The sequence below is a fragment of the Octodon degus genome, unplaced genomic scaffold, assembly GCF_000260255.1.
Source record: "Octodon degus isolate 3935 unplaced genomic scaffold, OctDeg1.0 scaffold00054, whole genome shotgun sequence".
Taxonomy (NCBI): Eukaryota; Metazoa; Chordata; class Mammalia; order Rodentia; family Octodontidae; genus Octodon; species Octodon degus.
In genome coordinates, this window is record NW_004524630.1 from 1,017,774 (window position 1) to 1,038,684 (window position 20,911).

At 41.8% G+C, this 20,911-nt stretch overlaps 1 long non-coding RNA gene across 1 annotated transcript; it reads left to right on the forward strand.

The window, feature by feature from the left end:
* The first annotated feature begins 3,268 nt into the window (after positions 1–3,268).
* Positions 3,269–15,062, forward strand: LOC111817296. The gene is made up of 3 exons (XR_002821540.1): positions 3,269–3,280; positions 10,439–10,449; positions 14,974–15,062. It is a non-coding gene; the product is annotated as an uncharacterized LOC111817296 (long non-coding RNA).
* The last annotated feature ends 5,849 nt before the right edge of the window (positions 15,063–20,911 follow it).

Genomic DNA, 20,911 nt, shown 5'->3' on the forward strand with positions numbered 1-20,911 from the left:
GGGGCTGCGGGAGGACGCACCCCGGGACGGAAGCCCGGCGCAGCCGTTCTCGCAGCACCTGAGGCTGACGGCTCTGCCTCCTCTGCTCTCCAGAGCTTGTGACCAGGGCTGCGTTCCCTTAGACTCCAGCTGTGACACTTGCGGAGTTGCAAGCACCAGGTGTAAAGGGACAGGGATAGAAGAACCGCTGAGCTCGCCAGGTACGTCTGGGCCACTGGCCTGCTGTCCAGGCGCGTGCAAAGTTGCGTCCGCAACGCGTAGTTGGTCTTTCTGCTGATTGAAGCGCACGCAGACCGCACGCACGCCCGTCCCCTCACCGCGTGTGTTGTCTTTGGCGTTGCATCCTCCATGAAACTTTACACACCTAGCAGGCCATTTATAGGTAAGAACACAGCTTACTCCTTACGTTGTATTTAACTAAGAGGTTGATGAACTACGTAACGTTTTCCTATCCTTCAACATCTAAAAATCCTTTAAATTAGAACGCAATTTTTTCTGATAACATTAAATTTAGATTTTAATAAGTTTCATGTGGCTCAATAATATCTAAAACTTATTATTATACATTTAAAATAACCCAAACACTGCTAATACAAAAGCTGATAATCTGCCATTAATGCAATGTGAAAGAATTAATTTTAACTTTCTAGGTAATGGTCTTGAGTGGAGAATGAAATACCACTACAAAATTGTGTTCTTACTTCGTACGTAAAATCTTCTATATATACAAAATTTTAATGGCTCTCTCTATATATAATTTAGCCCACAAACAGTACTTACTAGATTCTGGTCCTGTATCTATCCTTTAACTCTTTTGATCGCATGTATTTTATATATTTGGTACAGGGTCTCACTATGTAGCTTGGACTCATAGTGATCTTCCTCTTTCAGCCTCCCCAGCACTGGGATTACCGGCGTGCGCTGCCACGCCTAGTTTCGGCGGTCTCCTTGGAGCATCCAGGGCAGGCCGGCATGGCACGTGGTACTGGAGATCCAACCCAGGTCCATGCTCTTGTCCATGCGCACCCGTAGACAGCTGAGCTATCTCCGTGGCCCCTCATGTATTTTAAAGATAAAATTTGCATTTTGCTCTTGTATTTTATCTTTTCCTTTTTCACTAAATGAAATGATTACTGTCAACATTTTGATATTATAGATCATAAAAGACTGGCTAGACAGTCCCAAGAATTTCAAAACTGCTGAAGCGCGGAGTAGCATTGACATCTAAAATTTCACACACTGCTCTTCTGCAGTCTCTGGCTTTGGGGAGGGCGTCACACAACACCTGTACCCACAAGGGCCAGTCACTCTTCGGGCCACACCACAGAGGGCATCCCCTGGGGTAACGCACACAGCTACCTGGCTGCTAAACATTTTCTTTTGTGAATTTCCCTGAAAGTGTCAGCAACAAAATCAGAAAACTGTAATTATTTCTGGGAACTGTGTGTAAGGACTCATTTGCACGAAAGAGCGTAACATGGGAACTGTGAACTCTGGGTGTGCTGTACAGATGAACCAAATCCTCCCGAACTGCAGCAGAAAAATGTCATCTGGAGTGGAAATTCATCAGTTTACTGTCTTAAGAAAATCCACTGCAATAATACTCAGAATCCTCCTTTTTGTTTCCTGGACACATTTGATTTACTTGATATAGTCCCATAAACAAATTATTCAATAATTTGAAGTGATTTTTTCCAAGTTCACATGATTGAAATGTTTTTGGTAGAGGTGAATAGAAAGCAGAACACACTGTTTTTAAACGAAAGAGTTATAAAAATTAAAAGTATATATTCCTACATAGACAAATAGAGGCCAATTATTCAGAAATGAACTCAGCATATTGTATGTTTATTATAGAATATTTCCAAAGAAGAATAAGCATCAAGGTTACTTGATACTGTAACTATAGCCTGCACAGTGAAGGACTTACTGTATTTTTCCACATGCTGGGTAAACCGCATAATGTAGAAGCAGTAAAATAGCTCCACCACAAGTATGCCTGCACATTTCCAGTTCTTATTCCTTTTCCTTACTTGGATAGCTTTCTTTTGCAGTGATAAGAAGAACCTTCAAAATGCTGAAAAGAACCTAAGAATACATTATCCAAGAGAAATTCCAGGGAGTGTATTCTGCTACTTGGAGGGCCGTCAAACTGGAAGTGTCTCTGGTGCTTCTTGAGGGACCAGGCAAAGGCAGCCAGTCATGCCTCTTTACATCGATGTGACTGACCAAAGATTAAAGACGCTCGACAATTGTGCACGGGGTGCTGTTTCCATGACTGTGTTTAAAAGGGTCAGAATTCGCAAGGCAAGATGAGTCTTACCTGCGATGCACTTGACAAGCTATCAGCATAAATTGCAAGCAATGTTGCTTTTACAACAGCAAGGCAGAATTAGGAGGAAGATGGAGAAAATACAGAATGAGCCAGTTCAAGGAAAGTATACTCCTCCACTCTTAAACTCTTTTGTCCACCCAGTTAATCTATACAGTATAATAAAATTTCCTTGTCTGGTCTCTGCCGAAAGGTCTCAGGATAACACAGCAAACTAACCGGCAGGGTGCTGTGCTGATGAAACGATCTGCTCTTACGGTGGGACAGTAGAAGTAAATGATGATACATGGAAAGTTCAAATAATAATGATTTGGCTTGCTGTCAATAGGGGGACGCTATAAAAGGCTCAACATTGTGTGCATAGACCTTAGTCAGACCAGGTGCGCCTTGTGCAGATGCTTTTGGGCCAAGACCTGAGCAATGGCGGAGCAGCCTGGAAGGAGAGACACTGGTGCCTTCCAGGCGGGACGCTCCCGCAAAGGTCCCGGGGCAGGGGTGAATTAGGAGTGTGGAGGAAAGAAAGACAGCATACTTGGGATTTAGGTGGCAAAGAGCAGCCCTGGGTGAGCTGACAAGGGGCAAAGGCGTGGAGGGAATTTGCATTTTCCCACCTGCCATGAAAACCCCTGAGGCTGTGTCACCTGCTGTATGTTTCTGCGAGATGGGTCTGGTTGAAGTGTCACCGCTAGGTTGGGTGTAGCAAGGTTGGGTAAGAACGGAAGCTGGGAGCCGTTCAGAAGCTTTGCGGCAGTCTAAGGAAGCACATGGAGGAGCAGTCCTAAAGCTGAAAGGAGACTGATTTGGATTAGGTGGTAGCTTTGGAGCAGAGCCAGTAGGACTTGCAGATAGCTTGTGTCGTAGAGGTGACGCACTGCAGAATAAGGAGAACAAGAGCCCTCATGCTGCAATAGAAAATAGAGTGCAATTCTGGGAAGAAAAGCCTTGAATGTCAGATGATATTGGTGTTAGATGAGACCAGACGTCTAGTTAGACCTTGTACCTGAGTGTCTGCCTCAGTGGCAGCAGATGGCCTGCCCGCCTCTGCGCAAGGCTTCCCGCGGTCATGGCGCCTTTGGGAACAACTTCATTAGTGAGGCCGGCGCCATTCAGATGATTGTAAGCTGAATACCGGCATAGTCTGAAGAGTTTTTAAAAAATCAATATGGTACTGAAAACATGTATCTTGAAAATATATCAATTTTAGGGTCTAATAAAGAGACTTTCCCATTCTGTTCTATTTCATGTTTGCTGCTACACTGAAAGACTGCAAGTTTAAGCGAATGGGAAACAGCTTGTGGAGAACTGAAGGGATAAAAGTTCAAATTTTTATGAGACTTTAGAAGATGGAGTGCACAAAAGGCTGATGGGCTTTTCTGCTTCTCTGCAAAGGATTAGCTGCGAAGCAGTGACGTCACCTAGAAACAGAAAGTGCGCAGCATTGGAATCAAGAAAAACCTTGTAGATTTAAGAAACAAAATACCTCAGCAGCCTCTGATTCGTGCAGCCCTAGTGGGATAAGTTAGAGAGCAATTAGTTCTGGGTAATTAAGTCCATCCATCAGAAACGAGACCTGGATTCTGTGATGTCACAGCAGGCTTACATGTCTGTAGAGTAAGTCAAAGCGCTGCAATTGCCGGGTGTGGCGGTGTGGCCAAAGCCCATCAGAAATGCTGCCCATTCCATTTGGGGACCCCCAAGGATTTTAATCTAGGTAACAAAAGAGAACAGAGAGAGACATTATCGCATAGATGTGAAATTTCACAATTTGTAGACTGCTTCTTACAAAACATAGATGATCCTGCCTTTTAGTACCTTATAAGGGGTTTAGTTTAAAAAATACACAAGGATAAAATGTCTCCGTAATTTTATTCAAAAATACCTTTAAAATAAGGACAAATTTGAAGGACTTTTGCGTCTGAACGCCAAGATTCGTTATGAAGCTACCATGAAGAAGCATGAAATTAAAAATGACTACTATGTACAAAAATAAAGGCAGGACATTCTTTTTGTCAGTGACAAGCCACAGAGAAGACACTGTTTGCAGTACTTATGACTCACAGAAGATTCACGTGTGAAATGTCTAAAGAACATGAAAATCAAGGTGGGCAAACCGAGCAGACGTTCACAGAAGGTGTGTCAAATAGCAACTGAGCATACAAAATACACTGAGCCTCATTAACAATCAGAAAAATGCAAATTGAAAGCACAATAAGTTAGCACCATGTAAGCAACAGAAGGGCTAAAATGAAAAAAAAAATAAATTGTGGAATAACTTGACTTGTGACGCATAACAGGTTGGAGGAAAAAACCTCCACACACACTTTGGAAACGTCAGAGTAAACTTATCTATGGTTTTATTTTTTTAAGTTTTTATTTATTTTAGTTCTATTTATTTGTTACAGGATCTCACTGTGCAGCTCGGACTCATAGTGATCCTCCTGTTTCAGCCTTCCCAGTGCTGGGATTACAGGCATGCGCCACCCCGCCCGGTTTTGGTGGCAGGCACAGCATTTCCAGGACCAGCACGGATGCAGTATCAGGGCTAGAACTCGGGCCCTTGTGTTTGCCAGGCCAGTGCTTAGACCACTGAACTATCTTCCCAGGCCCATCTCGATGGTTTTACAATTAGAATGAATTTTACTTTTGGGGACTTGGATGACATTAGCAGTTGGCAGAAAACATGTACAGGATTTAAGAGATACTGGTAATTACATGCTGTCTTCTGGGTAGCGGCAACTTAGGTGTTCATTTTGTGATTTTTCAACCAGATAAGATTTATATAGCAAGTTATACTTTAAGTATGTATGCATAAAGTTGTACATAAATTAAGCTTTACTAAACAAATGTAAAAATGTCTGTCAGTCATTTTTCAGTTAAAATTTTGTTTAAAATATACAAAGAAAAGAATTGAATAAGTTAAAAATTTTAAATAGTATAGTTTGGATAATTGTATTGTCAATTTCTGCTGGGCTTTTGAAAGGTGCTTAAAATTTTTTTCTTTTTTCTTACTCTGATTTTTTTTTCCTCTTTTGAATTTCTTATAACTTTTTTGTTATTTTTTTTCTTTAAACAGATCTTGCACATTTATATAGGTAATCTGAACAACTAATTTGAAGATAGTATTATGCAGTGTGGCAGCCATAGTTGAATTTTTATTACTTTGGTGAAAACTTGCATCATTTGTAAGCTGTTTTTTTTTTTTATTCATTATTGTGAATAAAGAAGCTGAGCTGAGAAGATCCTGTGTATGCAAAGTTTTAGAACACACCAACAAGTCTGTAGGGACAATAAACAGGCCCAAGTTTCTTATGCAAGGGGAAGAGGGAAGGACAAATTACAGAGTCACAGGTAAACTTTATGGGGACAAAAGTGCTCCCTGTGTGGACTATAAGGAAGATTTCCAGGGCATGTACACATGTCACAACTCATCAAATTTGTACCTTTAATTTAATTTAATTAATTAATTTATTTATTCTGTGTTTTAGGGAAGGGTCTACACAGTGTTTAGGGTCTCACTACTGGATCCAACTTGCAGTGATCCACCTGTTTGCAGCCTCCCAAGAGCTGGGATTACAGGCGCATGTCACCACGCCAGTCTCAATCGTCTCAGCGTGCCTCTGGGATCGAATCCCCAGCCCCTGAGCCTGCTTGTAGGTGCTTTAATCTGCTGAGCTATTTGGCTGGCCCAAATTGTACTTTTTGAATATGTGAAACTTACTATACTTTGGTTATACCATCAGTATAGTTGGGAGACAGAGCAATAAAGCTGTAAAACAAAACAAACCAAACCATTCCTATTCTGTATTGCGGACTTGCAATGTCCCCCAAAGGCCCTTGTGCTAAAGACATAGGCCCCCTTGAGACCATTTGAAGATGGTGGAAACTTTAGCAGGTAGGGCCTTGTGAGAAGTCTTGTGGTCACTGGGGTGGGCCTCCAAGCGAGTGGTGACATCTGGATTCTTCCTCATTCTTTCTCTTTTTCCTCCTGGCTGAAGTGAGAGTCTGCTCTGCTAAGCACTGCTGTGGAGATGAGCTGCCTGGCCACGGCCGGAAAGCAACGGGGCGCATTGATGCTGGGCTGGAATCACTAAGCCGTGGCCAGCTGATCCTTTGGGCCTTGTGAGATGATTTTCTCAGACATGCTTATAGCCATAGGAGGCGAATCAACCTGGAAAAGGCAGCTCCCACGCAGCAGTCTCTGCTACCTTGAGGTGTGTGTGTCATGGTCACCCCTTCTCTGACAGCATTTCCTCTTCCCTGAGAGCTGCTTGCCCGTCCAACCGTGGCCAAGGTCACCAGGCCTGGGGCATGCTGGTCATGTTACGCTCCCCCCGACACAGAGATGGCTGTGTAACTCAAGCTGAGGTCCTCCGTGTCCTTTGTCAAGACTGAAATGGAGCTGGGGGAAAGGCCTGTTTCTTTTTTGGCGTCACAGCCTTGGACCAGAGACTAGGGCTGTGGGAAGGTTTGTTCCACGACAGTGTGGAGCATACCTGCCTGGATCTACAATAAAACTGGCACGTAGAAAGGAAAGATGAAGGAACAGACACAGGGAGGAGAAGGAGGTGCATAGAAAAGAAGGGGGCCGGTGGGTGAGAGATGGAGGAAGAAAGGAGGGAGGCGGATGGAGAAAGGAAGGGGGGGGGCTTTGTCCTCGGAAGGCTCGAGTTCTGAGGCGGCTTCTGTGCCAGCCGCCTGCAGGACAGACTCATGGGCCAGCTCGCTTGCCTGGTCAGCCTGAGACCCTTCAGGTTGCGATCATTTCCAAGAGAAGAGTCGTGGCTAACACAGCGCTTACTCGGTGCTCTTCTTTCAGACCAACCAGATTTACATATTCTCTGACCTGCCGCCTTCTCTGTGCTTACAAAGCAGCTCTGGGTGCTCCAGCGGGGGCGCAGAAAGGCTGGGTCCCCCACGTGCATGTCCTTGGGGACTTTTCCCTCCTGTGTCGCCCAGCTGCAGGGCACTCTTCCTGAAGTTTCTTTGCATTGTAGGATGTGGAATATATTTTTTTCTTGGCAGTTTTAGCCTCTGGTGGCTAATAGAAATGGAATGTTAAGAGGGATGGGTTGGCTAGGGAGAGGAGGTGGCAGTGAGCAGAGACGTCCCTCGCTCCTTCTGTCCTGCTCGGCGGTAAGTGTGGGGAGCCAGGCTGCGGCGCCCCAGCTGAGCTGCGCTGTGCAGTGAGTCGCTATCCGGCTGCGGCCCAGCGTCCATCTGCCAAGCTCACTTCATGGTGTTCGCGTGCGCTTTGGTGCACTTTTTGGTGCCCTCTCTGGGAACATCAACTAGGAAGCTGGGGATCATGAGCCAACGGTGCTCGCAGCCCTCTTGTGACAAGCCTGACAGGTGGTCTGCAAGACATGTTAGTCCTTCTCCGGCAGATGAGCAGGCCTGCGAGTGTTTACAGCTTCCCTCGAGTGTTTCTCCATTATGAAAACGCAGCGCTGCAAATCCTGGTCAGACAGCAGGCCCATTCCACCAAGGGAAAGCGTGGGCTTGGTGTCCATCTCTCTGCGGACGGCCCTTCTGCCAAACGGGCAGAGGGCACAGGGCAGAGCAAGGACCAGCTCTAGGGAGATGACGGGTGACGGACGCTGTGGCGTCAGGCCGCCACTTCTCTCCATGAAAGTCATCGTCCCTTGTTGGCTCCTCCCCTGACAGTAGCTAAATGAGGAGCCGGCTGATAATCAGCAGCTGAGAGGGGCTGGTGAGGGGAGTCACGGAAGAGGTCGCTTCCCCCAGGATTATTTATATCTGCGGTGCTCAGCACATTTTTTCCAGGTAATCCCATCTTTATAATTTGGCGTTGCCTTTTTTTTTTTTTTTCCAGAGGAACTGGTGATTGAACTCAGGCCATTGTGCTTGCCAGGGAAGCGCTTATTCTACCGAGTCATCTCCCTGGCCTGGTGTTGCCTTTAAGAGATTATTCTTACTTGAGTTTAGAATTATTGGAGAAACATCGTCTATGATTTACATCCTATTTCTGCAAATGCCTTGTGTTACACTTTCTAGAAGTAGTGAATGGGCTTGTTAGAGGTGAAGAAGATGTAGATGGTGCTTCCAGAGCTAGGCAGAGAGAGGCACTCAGAGGCCGGAGTCTGGGAACTGGACTCCCCACAGGCCTCTAAAATTGCAGCCATCTTCCTAAAATTCACACACACACACACACACACACACACACACACACACACACCCAGATAAGACTGTAGTCAGAATATTTGCTTTAAATACTGGAATATTTTTATTATATTTTGTCATAAAATCTCTTTTTCATAGGAAACAGTTAATTGCCCTATTGCTGGATGATAGCTTGGTCTTCCTTTTTTTTTTCCTTTTTATGTATTTAGTACAGGATCTCACTATACAGCTTGGACTCGTAGTGATCCTCCTGTTTTCAACCTCCCTAGCGCTGGGATTACAGGCGCGTACTGCCACGCCTGGCCTTGGTGGCCGGCTCAGCACGCCTGGAGCAGGGTCGGCGTGGCATGTGGGACGGAACGCCAGTCCCTACACTGACTTAAGCAGGTGCTCATTCCTGAGTTATCTTGTTGGCCCTGACAGCTTGTTCTTTCTAACACAGAATTATGAATCATTTTTATTTATGCTCGGAGAACTTATCCTTGAGGAATAGATTTCTAGATTAAAAATATTTATGCCCTATTAAGTTCAAGTCATGAAAGCATACACAGAAAGCTTTTATTCTTTGTTAAATCTCCTTATTTGCATATGCCTCTAACTTGATGGTGCGAATATAGCATATACTTAATAATCTATATAAAGCTTTTATTTTTAACAGATGTTCATAAAATATGCTGAAGAGTCATTAAATTCAGGTCAGTAAGATGGAAACTCCTCACAGACCCCAAGTAACTATAAGAAAATTTATTAGGGGTTTTGAATATATATTTTATTGATTTAGTAATGTTTCTGGTCACCATTCACAATGTGACTTAAAAATTATACTGTACCTTGCTGATGCTTTACATAGCTATTGTTAATATGATTTATTTATGAAAGAAAGTGAGAAAGCTATATTGCTATTCTTCACGACTGGGTAATAAAGCTTCACTCTTGTGCAATAAAACACATTTCCAATAATGCTGAATATACTTTCCACTACATTGAATTCTCTTGAGTTTTAGCCGCTCTCCATTCTCGAGACTATGATTTATGCTTCCAAATGAACCAGATGTTCTTTGGACTCTGAAGTGAAAGGTCTCATTAAAATGTGTGTGTGTGTGTGTGTGTGTATGTGAGTGTGTGTATATGTGCATATGTGTGTGCATGTGTGTGTAGCTTTCTCTTCAGGGATTTATGCTTGCAAAGACTGTAAATATCAAGAGGTTTCAATTGTTATTGACTTATTTTTTAAATCAGAACAGAGCTCTATAAAGAGATAGTACTGGACAAAATGATTGTGAGAAAATCCTTCTGATAGTGTCTCTGGATTATTCCAGCAGAGTCGTGGTACAAATTTCTTGGAAAGACATAAAAGAAATGTCAGCCTCTGGATTTAGAGAATCCCGGCTAAACAAACAAGGAGTCAGATAAATATAGCCTGTTGAGCGACTAAGTTTATTAGGGTCACTTGCGGAGCTGTGAATGGCCTGCTGGCTGCAGGCTGCCGAAGTCACCCGCCCGGTGCGAGGCTCGTAGCTTTATTGGTTCCAATTAAAACGGCAAAAAAAGGAGCAAAGCAAGAAGCATCGTTGGGAAAAGCTGAGCCTTCCCTCCGCCCTCTTCCTCTGGGCTCCGCCGGCACCCTCTGAGCCGGGTGGACGACCTGGTGGCGCTCAGTGTGACTCACTGTGGGCTGCTGGGCGGCGCTTGGGGGTGGGGACCGCGCAAGGAGTCAGTTGCTGGGGCTGGGAGGACTGCTCCGCTGGGGCCTGCTAGGGCTCGGGGACGCCTGCAGTCAGGTACTTTCTCTCCAGCTTGCTTTTGAATGGTTTCGAAGGTGCGACAACCTGTGTGCGGGATGCCTAGAATGCATTTGCAAATGGACACAAAGACAGCCTCTGCGTCCACAGTCAGCAGTCATGCAGTTCAAGGACCTCAACAGATGGGAAAAACAGGAAATAAAGCGTCTACGTGGAAGCGAAGGAATTCAAGAGGTTTCGTGAATTTACATAAAAGATGTTTCTGTACAGGAATATAAGCCCCAGAATTTCAGCATTTCTCACTATTTGTATTAGCCTACTGTAGGTATTTGATACATAGGCAAATACTCAAAGCAGTGAGCAGAAGTGGGACTGAGCTGTTCTCCGTACCTACTTCGGGCCGGTGGCACAGGGAGAGGAAAGGGTTGGGCCTTTGCTCTGCATGGGGTGGGAAGGCCTGGGAGGGATTCCGGCAAAAGCAACAGCACCCGACCACAACCTGACCTGCGTTTTCGCCAGGTCGCTCTGAACTGGGCTTTTCCTTCCGTTGTGTCCTACTTAATTTGTTCTCCTTCAACCATAATACCCGACTGGGTGCCTTCCACAACACGTGCGTATTTCTTAGCGCTCTGGAGAGCGAGGTGCCCAAGAATGAAGTCTGAGGCAAGTGAGTTTCGGGGGAGGACCCTCTTCCTGACTTACAGTGACTTACAGTGACCACCTGCCTAGTCTCTGCGTGCGGTGTGGAGTTCAAGCCTCGCGGCTCCGTTAGCCCAGCTGATTGCCTCCCGGGGCTTTTCCTCCACTCCATCCTGTTGAAGGTCGGGGGTTCAAAACTGTGAGTGTTAGCAAGCCGCAAACATGCAGTCCACTGCGCCTCCTCCTTTTATAAACTGTAATATGCTGCCACTTTAGTGCTATTTCTCTGATAATTTAGTTCTTTCACTTGAAAAACTTACTGCCATCACCTTCTAGCATTTGTACACATATTACATTTCCATGTATATTACGTTGTTATGAAACGCCGTTTCCTGGTGCTTACAGATCAGTCAGCACATCAGTACTTCATCACTAGTATAAAGATGTTCAGAATTACGAACTTATCCTGTGTGAAGAACTTTTCATCAGTAAATATTTCAGTATTTACATATGATTCTGTTACATTAAATTAAAAACTCCTTAAAGTTCTATGATATCATTGTTTAAAGTAGTTGTTACAAATTTAGCAAGCAAAACATGTCATTTCGCTTAGTGACAAATTAAATTGCTGTGACATTCTGCATGTGCTCAATGAAATAAAAATTACGGCCTCTCTCAATTTACAAGTTCCCTTTATAGGAAATTGGAGCATGTGTGGATTTGCCCTGAATCAGCCATCATAATCCCGGGTCCAGCAGAAGTGATTTCTGGACCTTCCCTGGTGAGGGGCAGGGAGCAGGAAGCTTGGAGAAGACTAGGGTGCGACAGAGATGGAGCAAAGGTTTTCAGAGTGAAAAGGGAGAAAAAGTAAGAAAAGAAGTCAGGCCTATTCGCCTTTTTCTCAGCATCTCCCTGATCTCTTTGTTCTGCCTTATTGAGGGTTTCTTGCCTCTTGGCCTAGAGTTAATAAAAATATTTTCTTTTAAAAAATTTTCAACATGTAATCATTGTACATGTTCATGGTGTGCCCGTGATGTTCCAATTATGTACGTGAAGTGTAATGATTGTGTTAGGGCAGGAATGTGTCTATCAAGCTCAAACACTTATGAGTTTTGTGTTTGGACCATTTATAATTCTTTCTCCTAGCTGTTCTTAAATATTCAGAAAATTGTTGCTAGCTACAGAACATCAGAACTGAGTCCTTTGGCCTAGCTGTAGTTTTGTGCCTACGTCCTGGCCTCTATCACTTTCTCTTCTCCTTCCCTTCCCAGCCTCTGTAGCACTATTTTACCCTCCACTTCTGTCAGGTCAGCTTTTTCAGTTTCCACATTTATGGTGTCTGTCTCCTTGCTTTACATAAATAATGTCCCCCAGTCCACTCATGGTGCTCAGTGGAAGGGATTCTATTTTTTGAATGGCTAAATGATACTCAATTGTGTCAATATGTGATATATTGTCAATTCCTTGGCGAGTGGATGACCAGGCTAGTTAAGCATCTGAGCTGTGATAACCTGCACTAGAATACTCTGATAAACAGGCGTGCAGCGCCTCTCTGGAATACGGAGTTCGTGCAGAATGGGCAGAAGCATGGCAATGCCCAGGATTCAGCAACCGGCTCGTCCAGAGGAGCCCAGGTGCGTGGCCCACCCCCTTGCACCTCAGGACCAGGGTACTGGGGTGAAGCCACACAGTGGGACCTGGACTAGGACGTCCATGCTAGACAGGGAGGCTAGCACGAGGAGCAGTCTGAACTAGGAGCCAACAGGTAGTGAGTTCAGTGAACCAGTGTGGTGCTTAGGGACAAAGACACAGAATAGAAGCAGGTGAGTGGGACTATGCCCCCTTTTATTAACATAAATTTATTTTATCTCACTTTATCTCTGTTTTTCTCTTTTTTTCTGTCACCTCTTTTTTTTCTCTCGGATTTTTCTTATTCAAGTCTTTCCCCACAAACCCAGAGACCAAGTTCAGATAATCCCTGTACTACTCCTTCATTCTTTCTTTCCTACCCCTTCTCTAGTTTCTCAAACCTTGCATGACCGTCCTTTGTCCTATAGCTGTGCTTCCACCTCCTTCCCAGTTATCTTTGTCCTTTGTCTTACGCACCATCTACCATAAATGTCCACACCACAGGATAAATCCACTCTTCCAACAGGAAACACTGAGTACAAACTCCTAATTGACTCCTAATTTTGGTTTTGTTTTAGAACTATAGACTTTGCTCCTATGGTGTAAAGTACAAAAATCAACATTGGCCACAGTTTGTTAATTTCTAAATTATGCGTCATGCTATCATTATTGATAATTGTACTACTGTAGCTAGGATGTCATACATGTTCTAATCAGTTGTCTTGCCTGCTGTAACAATATTGGGGAGCTCTGGGGTAATAACATCGCCATAGCCTTGCACTGAACGACTGGCAATTGAGCCAAACCAATGCCAACGCTCCACCCTCAATCAAGTGGGAAGGTAAGTGTCTTAGTTACTTTCCTCTCCTTGCTGGGACAAAATATTTGACACCAAAAATTAAGGAAGTAAAGCTTTATTTAGCTCAGTTTGTGGAGGTTTCAGTCCATAATTAGCTGGCTCCAAGGCAGAGTGGCACATGGCAGAGGGCAGCAGTTCATGGTGGTGGAAAACAACAAACAGCAAGAGCAAAGGGAGGAGCAGAGAGCAGGACTCTCTCCTTTCCTCGCATTGTGCTCAGGCTGTCCGCCCCAGCGCAGGTGTAGCGCTCACACGCGTAACCTCAACATTGAATCGTGAATTAATCACAAACTCTAGAAGCATGCCCCATGCCCACATGAGGCTTTAGGGGGCTTCCAGACCCAAATCATAATAGTAGGATCTTGGGACAGACAAAAACCAAGAGCCCCCTACATGCAGGAGATATCCCTGAAGAAAAGACTTTTCCTAGAGAGGTGTGGAGACTAGTGATGACCTATGTGGCTTTGTACTACCCAAATTCACAAAGATTACCACAGAAACAAAGGAAAATAAACTTTTCTTTTTCAAATAGAAAATGTCAAGATGAAGGAGAGCAAATGCAACCTCAGGCCACCAGCCCACCTGTAACAAGTCCAGGAGACATCAATATAATAGAATTTGGAAGTCACACATGTGAAATTTCTGAAATGATAGCAACTGAAGTAAAGAAATAATTCCATGATGCTAAAAAGGAAATCAGTTCAGAAATAATGTCAAGTTAAAGAAAAAGAAATGACAACCATAACGAAAGAATTGCTCAGCATATCTAAAGAAGACAGATTAAAAAAAGTAGAGGAGCAAGAAAAATGATGGAAATCTTGACAGAACAAATAGGACAGAATTAGAATGCATAAACAGATTAAAAGAGGTATCCAGGAAATCTAAAACATTTCATTAAATTTTGCAAAACCACTTGAAAAAAACTGGCAACAGAGTTTCAGAACTTGAAAACAGGATTGCAGCTCGTGAACACAAAAAAGAAGATCTTGATATAGATCTGATGGAAGATCATCAACCACATGGAACCAGGAAATGGCAATTCAATAGCTATGAGATGATACAAAGAGAAACAATACAAAATTGAGAGGTGTTAGTGAAAAAACAGGAGTCAGTGCAAACAACATAAAAAGACTATTTGTAGAAGTAATAGTAGAAAATCTCCCATGCATGGGAGGAGAATCCGACATGCAGACAAGTGAAGCATGTAAAACTACAATTAGCCGTAACTAAAATAAATCTGTGCCCAAATGTAATAATTAAGATTGCAGAAAATCAACAAAAGAACAGGATATTAAAAGCAGTTAGAGGGCTGGAGAGGGAGTTCAGCAGTCTAAGCACCTGCCTGACGAGTGCAAGGACCTGAGTTTGATTGCTGGTACCACATGCTGTGCCAGCCCTAGAGCCGCAGGCATGCTATCCTGGCCACCAGAACCGGGCCTGGTGGTGCACACCTGCAATCCCAGTGCTGGGGAGCCTGAGAAGGAGGAGCACTATGAGCCTGCGCTGTGTAGTGAGACCCTGTACCAAATCAATAAATTTTAAAAAATTAAAATCAGAGGAAAGAAATAGATCACTTATAAAGGAAAGCACACAAGAATCATGGCAAATGTCTAACACAAAGCATCATCAAGAAGACCTTGGAGTGAGGCATTTCAAGTCCTTAAAGAAAGCAACTTCAAACCCAGATTGATGTACCCTGTAAAGCTATCTTTCAAAATTAATGGAGTAATAAGATGTTTCCAAGATGAAGAGCAACTGAAGAAACTCATAAGCACCAAACCAGCCCTACAAAGTGTACTGAAAGATATTCTAGAAAGAGATCTGAATAACTACACTTCCAAGAACAGCAACAGAAATAAATTACTGAGCATGGCAAGAAATTAAACAGAGAGGAAAAGTAGGGAACCTACAGTAGGAAAATAACATGACAAAGATAAGCCAATATATATCAGTGAGAACCATCAATGTAAATGACCTCAATTCACCAATCAAAAGAAGCAGACTGGCAGAATGGATCAAGAAACACAATGCAACAGTATGTTGTATACAAGAAGCACATTTAATGCAAGAAGAAATTTGTGGACCAAAAGTTAAAGGATGGAAAATAATCTTTCATATGACCAGGACCTTCTCCACTCAAAAAAAAGAAAAAAAAAAAAAAAAAAAAAAAAAAAAAAAAAAAAAAAAAAAAAAAAAAAAACCACAGGAGTAGCTATTCATTTTGCAGACAATAGGAAGTTCAAACCAAAAATTATCAAAAAAGATAAAGTCACTACATACTTGTTAGGGGAAAACTGCAAGAGGAAGAGATAACAATCATAAATATGTATACACCAAATATGGAGCTCACAGTTGTATAAGACAAATATTAATGCACATGAAAAATCAAAGAAGCAATAACAAAGCTATAATGGGGGACCTTAACACCTTGTCACAAAGAGAGAGATGAACTAGATGAAAAATCAGGAAAGAAATAGCAGAACTGAAACAAACTTGTGAACAAATGGACTTAATAGACCTTTATTGAGTTCCACCCAACCACATCGGAATACACAGTATTCCAAGCTGCATGTGGAATGTTTTCTGAAATAGGCCATATGCTAGCCTATAGGATATGGTTAACTAAATGCAAAGGAATTGGAATTATCCCGTGTATATTATTGGATCATAGTGCAACAAGTATGGAAATTATTGACAAAAACAAAGAGAAATTGAATAATACCTTCTGAACAACCAGTAGGTCACAGAAGAAATTAAATAACACCTACAGTTGGAGGCTGGGGAGATAGCTCAGTAGAATAAGCACTTGGCTGGCAAGCTTAAGGGCCTGAGTTCAATCCCTGGTTAAAAAAAAAAAAAAACAACTTACAATCAAACAAAAATGCAAATACAACTTATAAGAACCTGTGGGACATGGTGAAAGCAGTCCTCAGAGGGAAATGTATATCAGTAAATTCTCACATCAGAAGGAGCACAAATAAACAATTTTATTCCTAGAAAAAGAAGAGCAAGTCAAGCCAAAGTCCAAAGAATGGAGGAAATTATAAAGATCAGAGCAGAACTTAGTGCATTGGAGACTGAACAAACAATACAAAGAATTAAGGACTGGAGATATACCTCAGCAGCATTACTGCCTGCCTGGTAAGTGCAAGGTCCTGAGTTCAATCCCTGGTACCACAAAAAAAGAGTTGGTTCTTTGAAAGAATAAACAAAGTTGATAAACCCCAACCCAACCTTATCCAAAACAGGAAAGAAGAAACTTAAATACATGCAATAAGAAATGAAAAGAGAAAAATAGCTAGAAATCTAATGGAAGATCATCAATACCTACTTTGAAAATCTTTCCTCACACGGGATGGAAGACATAGAAGAAATGGACAAGTAGATATATATGAATTAGCAAGGCTTAATTAAGAAGATACAGAAATTTTGAATGCCATAATATTAGTCAATGAAATTGAAAATGTAATTAAAAAGTTACTGACAAAGAAAATACCAGGTTCTGATGGATTCACAGCTGAATTCTACAGGAAATTTAGAAAAGATTTAAAGCCATTTCTTCTAAAACCCTTTGATGAAATTGAAAGTGAAGCACTTTTTTCCTGGTGGCAAGCATTATCATGATATCAAGACCAGATAAAGAACAGCCATAAAAGAGAACAATTGGCCAATTTCACTAATGAACATAAATGCAAAAATCCTTAATAAAATCCTAGCGAACAATGCAGCAAATCATCAAGAAGATTATACATCACGATCAAGTGGGATTCATCCTAGGAATGCAGGGATGGTTCAATATATGCAAATCAGTAAATGTTATTCACTACATACACAGATCCAAAGACAAAAGTCATATGTTCATCTCAGAAAAAAGTTTAACAATGTCCAACACATATTCATGATTTTGAAAACTGTGAAAAATCAAAATAGATGGTCTTTACCTCAGTCTGATAAAAGCCATTTATGACAAACCAACAATCAACAGCATACTAAATGGACAAAAACTGAAAGCTTCCAATCTAAAATCAGGAGTAAGACAAGGATGTCATTACCACCATGCCTTTCCAATATAGTTCTGGAAATGTGTAGAGTAATTAGAAAAGAGAGAGAAAATAATAGAAATAAAGATAGGAAAAGAAGAAGCAAAACTATCATTATTCACAGATGACATGATAATCTGCATAGAAGACCTCAAAAACTCCACCAAAATAATTCTAAAGTTAATATTCAAATTCAGGAGTTTAACAGGATACAAAAATCAACACTCAAAAATATAGCATTCTGTACACAGACAAGAAACTCACTGACAGAGAAATTAGGGAAACCATACCATAGCATCCAATAGCATACAAAAACATGAAATACTTAGGAATCAATCCAACAAAGGAAGTAAAAGATCTGAGGACTGATCTTTGATTTCTTCTTTCCAAGTACTGAGATCAAAGAGGATTTCAGAAAATGGAAAGATATTCCTTGCTAATGGATAGGAAAAACTAAAATAGTGAAAATGGCCACGGTCCCAAAATTGTTATACAGATTGAATGTAATCCTGATCAAAATACCACCAACATAACTCACAGATCTAGAGAAAACATCCCTAAAATTTATTTGGAGCCAGAAGAGACCTGGAATAGCAAAAGCAATCCAGGGCAACAAAGGCAGGGCAGGAGACAGCACACTCTTTCACTTGAAATTGTATTACAAAGCTACTGTTATAAAATCAGCAACCGGCAGAAAAGACAGACCTAAGGACCAGTGGAACAGATTAGAAAATGCAGACACAACTACAAACACACTCAGCCACCTTATCTTTGACAAAAGGGTCAAACATGTTCACTGAAGAACATTTATTCACTCTTTAATAAGTGGTGGTAGGAAAACTGGCTTTCTGCATGCCAAAGACTAAAACTCAACCCATGTATATCAACATGCACTAAACTAAAGTCAAATGGATGCAAGATCTAAATATTAAAACAAAAACACTAAATCCACTGGAGGAGAAAGTAAGTAGAAATCTTGAAGACATAGGAGTAAGCAGAGATTTCATGAATGAAATCCACACTACATGGGAAATAGTTCAAAGAATCAGAAACTGGGTCTTATCTTATTAAAAATCTTTGCACATCAAAAGAAATTACCAGTAGAGTAAAAAGACAACTCACAGAGTGGGGAGAATTTATAGCCAACTGTCCCTCAGACAAAGGACTTGTATCTAGAACATATAAAGCATTTTTAAAAATCAGGTCCAAAAATTCAGAGACCCAATCCATGAGTGAACAACTGAGACGAATACGGGCTCCTCACATGAAGGAATGCACATGGCAAATAAATATAAACCTGTTTAATGTAATTTGTCATTCAAGAGATGAAAATTAAAACAGTGAGCTTCCATCCCACCCCAGAAAGAATGGTTATCATTAAGAAATAAACCAATAACAAATGCTGAAGGGGCTGTGGGGAAAAAGGTACCCTTCTCCACTGTTTTTGGGAGGGTAGACTGGTACAATCAGTGTGAGGATTCTTCAAAATGCTAAGACTAGAGTTCCCATTCAATCCAGCTATTTCCTTTCTGGATACTTTTCCAGAAGAATTGAAAACATCATATCGTAGCTCTACATGTGCACCTACATTTATAATAGCGTAACTTGTCATAGCTAAATCTTGGAAGCAGCCCAATGCTTATAAAACAAAGAATGGATAAAGAAGATGTGGAGTTTTTATGCAATGGAGTACTACTCAGCTGTAAAGAAAGAAAAATTCAAGGCTTTTATTAGTAAATGGGTGCAACTAGAGACTATTCTCACAAATGAAATCAGGTTCAATTGTGTAAACATCATATTGTCCCCCTAGTGTAAGAAGTTGAAAGAGTTAATAATCCAAAAATTACAATAGCTCTTGTGAAAGCGAAAGAAATTGCTGAAATGGAAAGAAGAACTAGGATGGAGAAAATGAGAAAAAAGGAAGAAAAAATATTTACATGCATACTCAATATAGCTAAGATAATTGAGCTACTAATTTCTATTCATTGAAAGGAACAGTTTGTGCTTATGTTTGATTGATTTTGCATGCCTATATCTGGTAATGTGAGCAATTATTTTGAAGATAACAGTATGCAGTATAATAACCATTGTTAATCTCCTATCATCTTGCTTTGAAATTCTGTATCATGTTTGTTGTTGGTTTTTTCTCTTTAAAATAAAAAATAACCAGTTAATTTTCTTTGGATGTATATATGTACTAATGGAATTGCTGGAACATATGGTAGCTTTATTTTTAGTTTTTGAGGGACATCTGCAGAGGTTTATATCTAGATAACCCCCAGGGCCCCGTTCTCTCATAGCTGGTGCTTTTGGAGGAGAACTGGAGCGTGCTTTAGATGACCCGGGTAGGAGGTGGGGCTTGTTCGGGGCGGGGCGCGGGTTGCTTGGGGGCACAGCCGGGCGGGGCTTCTTCCTGGCTCCCGAGACAGCAGCCCCTCTACAAGGCCAGGCCTGCCGCCGCGCCTGCTTGCCGTGGAGCTGGACAGCTGTGGACTGAGAGCTTGGGCCCAAGCCACAGCCCCCTCCTTTCAATTTCGAGTTTTGTGTGTTGCACCTCAGGAAAGAGAGAATAACCAAGTAAGAGCCCACACTGCTCCTCGTGGTGCCTGTGCAAGTTATACTTCCATCAGAAGCATAACGGAGTCCTCCTTCTCCATATCAGCACAAACACTCATTGCTTTTCATCTTTTTAGCGATCATCATTCTTTTTTGGAGCATGCACCATGGATCACACTCGGGGCTTTGTGCTTGCTAGGTGGGCGCTCATGCCGCTGAGCTATCTCCTCGGCCTATGATCTCCACTCTAACTGGAGTCAGACAGTATCTTCTTTTAATTTGCATTTCTCTGACTGGTAATGTTAAGTATTGCTTCATACTCTTAGTGGATATTGGCATCTTCTTTTGAGCAATATCCATTCAGTTTATTTGTTATTTATTAATTTCTTGATTGGCCAGTGCCAGGGCCCTGTGCATGCTGTGCCTATTCTGTACCACTGAGCCATACTCTCAGGCTTTGCTGATCTTAAGTTCAGATTTTGATTAATGCTGACTTGCTTGCATTAAATATTTTGGATACAAATTTTTTGTCTAATGAATAGCTTTAAAATACTTTTCCCCATTCTGCAAGTGGTCTGATCAGTTTGTTGATTGCTTTCTGTCTTGTGCAGAATATTTTTAGCTTGAGACAGTCCCATTTGTCTAATTTACTTTTGTTTCAGCTTTTGCAGTCTTACTTTAAGAAATTCTTTGCCTTTGCCAATGTCCTGAAGTGTTTCCCTTATTTTCCTTCTAGCAATTCATAATTCAGATTTTACATTTAAATGTTTGGTCTGTTTTGAGCTGATTTATGTGTATAGAAAGACAGGGGTAAATAGCTTTAATGAGATGCTTTCATGTCCCATGTCATTTATCCAATGCAAATGTGTAGTCTGGTGGCCTTTTAAATAGGGTCATCTCATCTGTGTCGACTCCATTCCTTCTCCTGTGTGTAGTTCATTTAGTGGCTTTGGCCTTACTTTCCAATCAGTCT